At 41.1% G+C, this 10,086-nt stretch overlaps 1 pseudogene; it reads right to left on the reverse strand.

Annotated features, from left to right (window-relative positions):
* Positions 1–9,674: 9,674 nt before the first annotated feature.
* Positions 9,675–9,792, reverse strand: LOC124597143 (annotated as a pseudogene).
* Positions 9,793–10,086: the final 294 nt, after the last annotated feature.

Raw genomic sequence — 10,086 nt, forward strand, 5'->3', positions numbered from 1 at the left:
GTGCAGAGCGACTTGTATCGAACACCATGCGAAACCACATTCCATGTTGTGTGGCCGGGAAACGATCACTCACTACCCTATTCCCTGCACTGAATATATCTAAAGCAACGAATTCATCTTCTACTACAAACATACCACGATCTTGTCTTCACTATTATAGTGGAGAAGATTCGATATGATGAGATGTTAAGAATGAAAGGGTGTAGCACAGCATCGAGTACAGGCTCAGTTAAACATGTATATTTTGATAACAGACCCACTCACATGTGTGGGTCACTGTGTGTCTTCCATACCTCCTCCAAAATCACAGAATCGATGTTAACCAAATTCGGTACATATACTGCTTATTGCCTAGAAAGAAATACTGTGGAACGGTCCAATTTCCATGTCAGAGGATATAGGAAGGGTTGGTAACACATGACATCTAGATTGCCCTGCACAAATGGCATGTTGTGTTCGCAGTAATGGAATCGTTCCACAGGGTATAAGTGCAGGGCATAGCAGAGCTGTAGGGGGGGGGGGGTAATAGGTGGATACTGACAGGGTAAGCGTAGTGGAGATGGACAAAGAGTGGGAGTAGGAGATGGACGAATGTAGGAGGGGGGAGAGCAGGACATGGAAAGATATGGTTATTAGAAGGAGATGGGCAGAGAGAGGGGGAGGAAAGAGCAGATGGAGATGGACAAAGAGTGGGAGTAGATGCATTGGTAGATGGGGAAGAAGATATGGACATGGGAGAGGACGAGAGAGGTGGGAGGGAGAAATGGAAGGAGATAGGAGATGCACAGAGAGATGCTATTATAAGAAAAGAGAGGGAAAAGAAAGACAGAGAGAGAGAAGAGGAGGAGATGCACAGAGAAAGTCGGAACGAGGACATGGACAGAGAGAGCAGCAGGATGAGATGGACCGAAAGAGGGGGAGAAGATTGATAGAGAGAGGGAAGGAGAGAAAGCACAGATAGTGGAAGAGGACATGATGAGAGAGAGCGATGAGGAAGAGATAGACAGAGAAAGGGAGAAGGAGGAGATGGACAGAGAGAGAGAGAGGGAGGGAGGAGGAGATGGACTGAGAGAGGGAAGTGGAGGAGATGCAACGAGAGAGGAGGAAGGGAAATTGACAGAAAGAGATTGGAGGAAGTGACGGACAAAGACAGGTGGGAGCAGATGGACAGAGAAGTGGGGAGAAGAAAGTGGACAGAAGGAAGGGGAGGAGAAGATGAACAGAGAAAAAGTGCATGCCGGCCGGGGTGGCCGAGCGTTTCTAGGCGCTACAGTCTGGAACTGCGCGACAGCTACGGTCGCAGGTTCGAATCCTGCCTCGGGCACGGATGTGTGTGATGTCCTTAGGTTAGTTGCGTTTACATAGATGGAGAAGCCCTTCGTTGGGGGAAATGAGGTGGACGTCAGTACATTAATAATGATTCTCAAACAACTGAGCAAGATAAAAAGGTGCCTGGAATTGAGACAGTTATCACTGCGCCGAGAAAATGCTGCGACAGTAAAGAAAAATCACACACATAAATAACCAGTGAAATCTAATTGACGTAATTGACAGCGAGCGAGAGGCATACTGTCTACTGATGGCAAATGGCAGTAGACTGTGGCATATTTTCTTAGCGGCGGAATAGGAATATCATTGCTAGTGTAACGGACTGGTTATTCTCCAATTGATCAAATTCTGATGCGGCGATAATAGTTCACCAACCCTGGAGAACGTGGCATCACAGAAGTAGCTCGTAAATGTATCACAAGCTATCTCATTAGTCCCTGCTGTCCTTACAAAGGTGTGAACAATCCTTTTTTTCCTTTTGACTACGGAAAATCACAAAAGCACCAACAACTAAGCAAAACACACTCGTGCAAAAAAGGGTAGTATGTTTTTATCGCAGTAGACCTGAACACGACTACCCCATTCAGAGGAGCCCATTTCAAGGAATCCTCGTATCTCCTTAATTCTCCACCCCCCTCCCCCACCCGTCGCACCCTTTCCCCGTCAGTTCCCAAAATATTACAGTCTTTTGTGGTTTTTCAGGGTCGCATCAAGACACACCTACTTTCGTCTCAATCTTAAGCAGGGTCATCTTCACACTCACCACAGCAATTATAATACAGTAGTATCTATATCGTCTCATAACACTGCACCATACACTATGCCACCTCCAGTACACTCTTCTATTTTCTATTTTCAGTGTTGTTGTTTAATCTTGAAAGTAAATATTTTCGTCGTTTCCTTGCCAATCATGATCTATTGTAATTATCATGGAATGACAATACAACCTGTGAAACATTGCTAAGCACCTTCTCTGAAAACTACCTAGACCAGATGGATTGGAACCCCACTCAAGATGGAGATATTTTAGATATATTAGCAACAAACAGACCTGACCTATTTTAGGTATGTCGACATCAAAACTAGTACCGGTGACCATAACACAGTTGTGGCAACAATGATTACTAAAGTACAAAGTTCAACTAAAACAAGCAGAAAGTTATATATGTTCAGTGAACTAGATAAAAAAGGAGCAGTGTCATATCTCAACGACACTCTTAGCACAGGATAGAAGCATGTAGGGGAGCTCAAATGTAAAAGGATAGTTGACGATGCACTGGATAGGTAAGTACCCAGTAGAACAGTTCGTATTACGAGGGACGCTACGTGGTATATAGTCGCTGTAAAGAAAATTCTAAAGAAACAGAGGCAACTGCATAATAGCTGCAAAACAAAGCACATGGCTGTAGATAGAGAGATGCTGAATGAGACGCGTTTGGTTGTCTAGAGAGCAATGCGTGAAGCCTTCAATGACTACCGTAGCGGAATTTTCTCAAATGATCTTTCACAAAACCCAAATAAATTCTTGTCGTACAAGTACGCTGTTAGTTCACGACACTTAAGTGTCCAGAGGAGGCAGGAAGTGAAACTGAGGGTAACCAAGCAAAAGCAGAAATTCTTAAGTCGGCTTTTTATCTGGGCATAAATATGCAGCCAGTCGCTTTTTTGGGTCTCTGATACGATTCACTGTACCATTAACTAGTTTTCGAGGCCCTGCAGGCTCGTCATCAGCTGGAGGTGTTACAGGAACATTATGTCGTGGACCAAGTGTAGCTATAGATCGCGTCTTGTTGGAAGGCGGGCCTTTTTCAGTGGTGACGATGGGGCTGGCAAAAATGACGGAGATTTAGTAATCGTTTAGGAAACGTTTATGAAACGGAAATGATGTTACATTTTGGGTACTTATAATGCACTTCATCGTGGTATCAATAGGAAATCCATCGTCTTATAGTACATTATCAGGTGTACACACACATATGTACAGTATTTAGCTGCGCTCGGTTTCACTCTTATTCACAGAATGTAAACACTGGGTGTAAATGCAAATAATATGTACGCAATATATATAACACGTTGCTACATCATCATATTTGGCTTCAGATGCAGTGTATTACAAAATACATTGTTACAAATGCTCCAAGCACTATGGGACTTAACATCTGAGGTCATCAGTCCCCTAGAACCTAGAACTACTTAAACCTAACTAACCTAAGGACATCACACACATCCATCCCGAGAGAGGATTCGAACCTGCGACCGTAGCAGCAGCGCGGTCCCAGACTGAAGCGCCTAGAACCGCTTGGCCACAATGGTCGGCTAAATTTTTACAACTACAGATAATATACTTATGTCAATCTTTCTAGCTGCAGGTGTGTTCTAGTATTGACAATATACAATTAATACGGATTAAAAAATTGCACAGAAGACAAAAAAATAGAGTGAACTGTCTCCTATGTAATTAGTCCACGCAATAATTGTACTTTCATTAAACTGCAATTTATTAACCAGTAACAAATTCGACTAACTAAGCAAAATTAGTGTACGTAATTTCGCAGGTTATACAGCCATTATTAGGGTATATATTCACGTGTCATAGTTACTATTAGTTGTACGCTTTCCTACCCCATTTCGGCGTATCTGCTTCGGAATTAACCCCCATTCCAGTATGTAGGTACTAGTGATGGGCTAAACTGCGATTTTCCGATATCAGTGATTTCTGTGAATGCTACTTTTCAGTATCTGTTATTCTTAACTAAGATTTGTCGCAGTTAAGAGTCGCAGTTAAGGAACATAGGTCGTGTATCCCTCTGCCACTGCTATTTCTGCGATTTCTGCTACTTCCGCGATTTCTGCTACTTCTGCGATTTCTGTGACTTCTGCGATTTCTGTGATTCCTGCGATTTCTGCGACTTACCACCGTATGAAAAAGTTACATCTGTCAACACAGAAAATTGCATCTCAACAAACCTGTCATTGGCAAGTATGTTTTACGTTTTTTTTCCGTTGGCTTTAATTTTGTATTAAAGAAACAACTGTGAAAATATTAATAGTGTAATTAATATGTAAGTAGCCGTACAGTACCGTAATAGTTCGTATTTAGAAAATGAATTCTAACATATTGTTATGTTCACAGGTACCTGAACTACATTTCAGTCACTCAGTAAAGTGATAACTCAAAACATCATTGTCAACAGATCTGAAGAAATTGCCACTGCGTCTTTAGACCGTTTTCGTCAAACGAGAGGTTAGTTTCTAAGCGTTTCGATAGACTTAATTACTTCAGTGAGATCGTTCTTGCAAATGTGATATTCATTATAGCAAATATTAGCAATCTACTCTGTCAATTATATTGCAAGTAATTAATAACAGCAAAAATTGTTTAATAATCCTTGTGTTTTTGCAGACACAGCTCTGACTCTGATTACTGGTTGCTGTACGTATCTATCCACATCAAGGCCGTTTTTGAGAGAGACTCGTGAAGATTCAAGACAGCTCTTAGAGGATATGCAGTTTAAAAGTGAAATAATTGTGAAATAAGTGTGTGAATGATTAAACTGTGTTTTATTGAAGTTGTTGTGCGATTTTAAAGGAATAATAAATGTCAAATACAGTGAGTGAATAATAAAAATCTCATTTTCCACATGTTTAAGCCGTCCTATACCCATAATTTTCCGCCACTTACTTATTGGTAAACACTTGGAGAGTGACATGCCGCCCCCCCTTTCTCCACAACCTTGGTGTGACACTGACCTGTAACATATCCCGAAGTCTACAATATGCATTTTGAGGCTGTTGATATGAAAGTGGGAAGTACAGATCTTCCAGTTAAATCAGGAATAGCTTAAATGCATTACTTGAAAGTAACACAGGAAAAGCTTACTTATGTAGGTGGTAGCAGTGTCGGCAAAAAGTTCTTGTGTGTGAAGTTGCCATGTAGAACACCGGGTGTAAAACTTTTCTCCCTAGTCTTGAACTGTGTCGGAACAAAAGTGAGGCATTCATATGACTGTTTTCATTTCTCTACACTTATACAGTTCTGCTGTGTTAACATTGCAAAATCCTGCAAAACTGTGATATTGGAAGCAGAATCAAACACATTTGTTACGTTACTTGATATTTTCAGGAGAAAAAGGCAATGTTGCTTCTTATTAATATAATACATTCAGAGTCACAGCAGTATTTGACCATAACTGATGCTGAATGTGCATGTCGTCATATAATATGAAGGGCTTATTTCAATAGTGGCACAAGTCCATTACCTCCACTTTTCTGTCTATAATGCTTCTGAAATTAGTGATCCAAACAAACATAAATAAAGGTTCATCTCTAGCAAGAAGCCATATGCTTGAATATTTCTGGTATCTCAAATGCAGATTTGTCAGCACTCATTTAACTTTACGACTCTGTTTCTCAAAATGAACAAAAATGGACTTGTACCACTATTGAAATAAGCCCTTCATATGCACACACAGCACATCGATCTCGTGAGGCACAAGGCTCTCATAACGAAGTACGTACGTCAGGCAACAGATGACACTAGGAAAAGTATGTTAACTGCGCTTTTTAGTTGCTACTTGCGACTCTTAGTTGCGATTTGTCACGGAAATCGCAGTTAGACTCGATACCGTATCGCAGAGATGGACGTGGTACAAACTTTGGCCAACAGATGGCACTGTTAACTGCGCTTTTTAGTTGCTACTTGCGACTCTTAGTTTGCGACTTGTCACGGAAATCGCAGTTGGACTCCATAGCGTACCGCAGAGATGGACGTAGTACGAACTTTGGCCAACAGATGCCACTGTTAACCGCGCTTTTTAGTTTCTACTTGCGACTCTTAGTTGCGACTTGTCACTGAAATCGCAGAAAGCAGTGGTTAATTCGACCAATAGATGGCTCACGTCTTTGAATATGAAATACTACTTGCGACTGCTAACTGTGACTGAAATCGCAGTTAGATTCTGTAAAGTTGCTACTGTGATATCTGTGACTTCTCAGTCACTGTGATTTCTAACAGATACGCGATTTCCTGCCCACCACTAGTAGGTACAATTGATGATGGTCGATTGGAAGCATATCTAAGGATTTAAGGGTTGTGCAACAACTTGCCAGATTTTTAAAAAATTGGAAATTTATCATCCATGCAAACTTTTGAAGACGTAATTACTACCTGAGTTTTTTTTTATGCATCCATTTTAACAGCATCCGATACTGAATGAAGACTGTTTTTTTTCTCTCAGGTAGCCAGCACCTCGTGTGAAAGTGAAAGAACAATGAAAGCGAAAATTTTATGTAGTTGAAACCTTTCAAAAATGGTTCAAATGGCTCCGAGCACTATGGGACTTAACATCTGAGGTCATCAGTCCCCTAGAACGTAGAACTACTTAAACCTAACTAACCTAAGGACATGACACACATACATGCCCGAGGCAGGATTCGAACCTGCGACCGTAGCAGTCACGCGGTTCCAGACTGTAGCGCCTAGAACCGCTCGGCCACCCCGGCCGTCTAGTTGGAACCTCCGTAGATATCATAAAGCTGATTTGCGATTAGAAGAGTTGGTGCTGTGACAATGAGAGGCGACAGTTGCGAATGCTATCGTAGTTAACGCCGTCTAACAGCCTGACTGACTATTGATTCATAGGCTATTTCTACATAAATGGTACTCGGTACAGTGCTTTATCTTTTACGAGGATAACGTTTCAGCCGTATGATGTGCGACAATGAAAAAGGTGTGAAAGCAATTTTAGTTATGATTATTACATCCGAAAAATCTTTTTAGTGACAATAAATGCGCATAGTCTACGATCGTACATTGACCGTATAAGTCTTTAGGACTAGTTAAAAGCACTCTCTACCTTTATTAACATCAGGAACCACAAAATGTATTCCATTTCGTTCAGGCTGCTGGATGTGCCGTCCGTGAACGTTGCGGTGTTTCGTATTATGAAATGGTGACCCTTGACGTCAGCTGTTGTGCTTTGTGTCGGCAGAGGTCAACAGGAAAAACTCACTTTCTCACTCCTCGCGCAAAGGTCACCCCGGCTGTGAAAATGAAGGTGTAATTCACCAACCGTGATCAGGTCACAGTCGCACTATCGTGACTTATTTGCGCTCGTCTGACTGAAATGGTGTGCTTTTAAATTATTGTACTTCACGACGTAAGGTGTCGGCGTTCAACTAAATTTCGAATGGCAGGAAGTCAGCCCTTCCATGGAATAAATCTTTCTAGATAATCGATTTCTTATTTTTCTGAACATGATCGTAAGAATGATGAACTTCTGTTACATCCACATTTTTGTTCGTTTTCTTTCATATGCAGCCCAAAATGTTCGATATTAGAAAATATTTGCATCTGCAATAACCTGGAAGATACTTCCGAAGGGTACATTAAAAACTGGCGTGGCTCCTACTTTGGTACAGTGTACAAATACTCTTTCCAGACTAGACATATAATGGGTCACCGTTCGTAATTTCGCACGACTGACCACAAAACAATTTAGATTACTTGATGAGACCACATTTGCTTTAGGTGGAATGTCGACTGCGTGTATGGAATAAAAATGGGAAAAAGCAGATAATAATTGGAAATCGGTACGGTACCGTATATGTAACACACAAACACCAATTAGCATTAAAGGCACTCTTAAACTAGTCAGTAATTTTTGTCTCACGTAATCCACTGGAACATTCTACTCAATCCTGTGTATGGTGACGTAGTATCGGAAAGATACCACACATATTGTTTGGTTGTGGTGAGAGTGGATATTCTTTGTCAGTATTTTTTCCATCTATGTATCACGAGTTATGAGTAGCTGCATCATGGCGTTTATGTATGTCCCATGCATGTTTCTACTCGGTAGTGTTGCGTTTGTTTTGTTATGATTGACTACTGTACCAGTACTAAACGTAGCCCAGTACATCCAAAACTCAAACGTAAGTGTTTCAGGTCACCGTCAAACGAGAAAGATTCAGGTGGTCTGTACCAAACTCGAATTTTACAGTCAGTTTGAGGTAATGGCACTTAATATGCGAACATTCATGTTTCTCGTTCCATATCTTTCGATGGTAACGTTCATGAGGGTAGTTGGAGACTGTCTCATGAGACCCTAACATGTCCAAGCTGTTTGTCAGGGAACATAAACGACTGTCTTAATCTGCTATCGGCTACAGGTCAGAATTCTGATGTTGCATTCCCTAGAGTTAGTCAACATCCTAGATGACAAATTTGTAATAGTTGTGAGCAACAAATTCGGTATCAAAACTGGGTAAGAATGCCTTCAGTACTGTAGTGCTGCTACACGTTGACGCTATGTTTCGATAAATGCTGAATATACTTTCAGATTAAGAAATGGAATGGTCAATTTCTTAAACATATACTTTCACGATTGGTGTCATTTTAGTAAGTGTATTAATGATAACGGAAGTAATTTACAGTTTGTACAAGTGATGTGCATTGTTTTCGTAAATTACCCCGATCAAGTACAGTAAAAGAATACACTCTTCTAATTCTATCGCGTTTATTACCAGGAGTGAAGAATAACCAGAAAAGTAACATGTCAAGTTTATATTATACGAAGCACTGTTACACAATCTTTAGCGTGGGTAGTAGTAACGAGAACAGACAGCTCTCTCACACGTAGCGGTCGTAGTGATGGGATCTTAACAGTGTACTTGGAATTATCAAACCAACTATCTTTGCTGTGAATCATTCAAAGTCTGTGTAAAGCTATCGAGCCCCATTCTAAGACTGATATCGCAATATGAGTTGCAGGTATGTATTCGGTCGAGAAGGACACCTAGCAGCCTTTATTTTCCTTCTTTGAAACTGTTCACCGATGAAAACGTTTTTTTCTAGTTGCGATCGGCATTGTCCTTAACAAACTAGTCGAGATTCGGGAGTCGATGTTAGCCGTGTATCACCTTTCTGACGGCCATGCGTATACTTTGAGGGACGTCCTCTAGCAGTTATCATAGAACTGTATCCAACATCCCAGAAAACGTAATAGTGTCTTTCTCCTACACAATTTTCAATAGCAGGTATTGCCATTCTTTATCATTATCAGGGGCTAGTGTTGTAAAATGGTCTTTTCCATCTGCGTAAGTAATTCTGTGGTTTCTAAAGGGTGTTATGAGCTCCCACATAAGAAGTACTGTGCTGCGACTTCCGACAACATGTTGTGACCATCCGACCGCAGTGTCGTCCTCGGTGGAAGATGCGGATAGGAGAGGCGTGGGGTCAGAACACCGCTCTCCCGGTCGTAAGATGGTATTCTTGACCGAAGCCGCTACTATTCGGTCGAATAGCTCCTCACTTGGCATCACGGGGCTGAATGCACCCCGAAAAATGGCAACAGCGCATGGCGGCCTGGATGGTCACCCACTCAAGTGCCGACCACGCCCAACAGCGCTTAACTTCGGTGATCTCAATGGAACCGGTGCATCCACTGTGGCAAGGCCGTTGCCATATATATATATATATATATATATATATATATATATATATATATATATATATATATATATATATATATATATATATATATATATATATATATATATATATATATATATATATATATATATTTTTTGCTGTGGTCTTCAGTCCTCAGACTGGTTTGATGCAGTTCTCCATGATACTCTATCCTGTGCAAGCTTCTTCATCTCCCGGTACGTACTGCAGCCTACATCCTTCTGAATCTGCTTAGTGTATTCATCTCTTGGTCTCCCTCTACGATTTTTACCCTCCACGCTGCCATC

The sequence above is a fragment of the Schistocerca americana genome, chromosome 2, assembly GCF_021461395.2.
Source record: "Schistocerca americana isolate TAMUIC-IGC-003095 chromosome 2, iqSchAmer2.1, whole genome shotgun sequence".
Classification (NCBI taxonomy): Eukaryota; Metazoa; Arthropoda; class Insecta; order Orthoptera; family Acrididae; genus Schistocerca; species Schistocerca americana.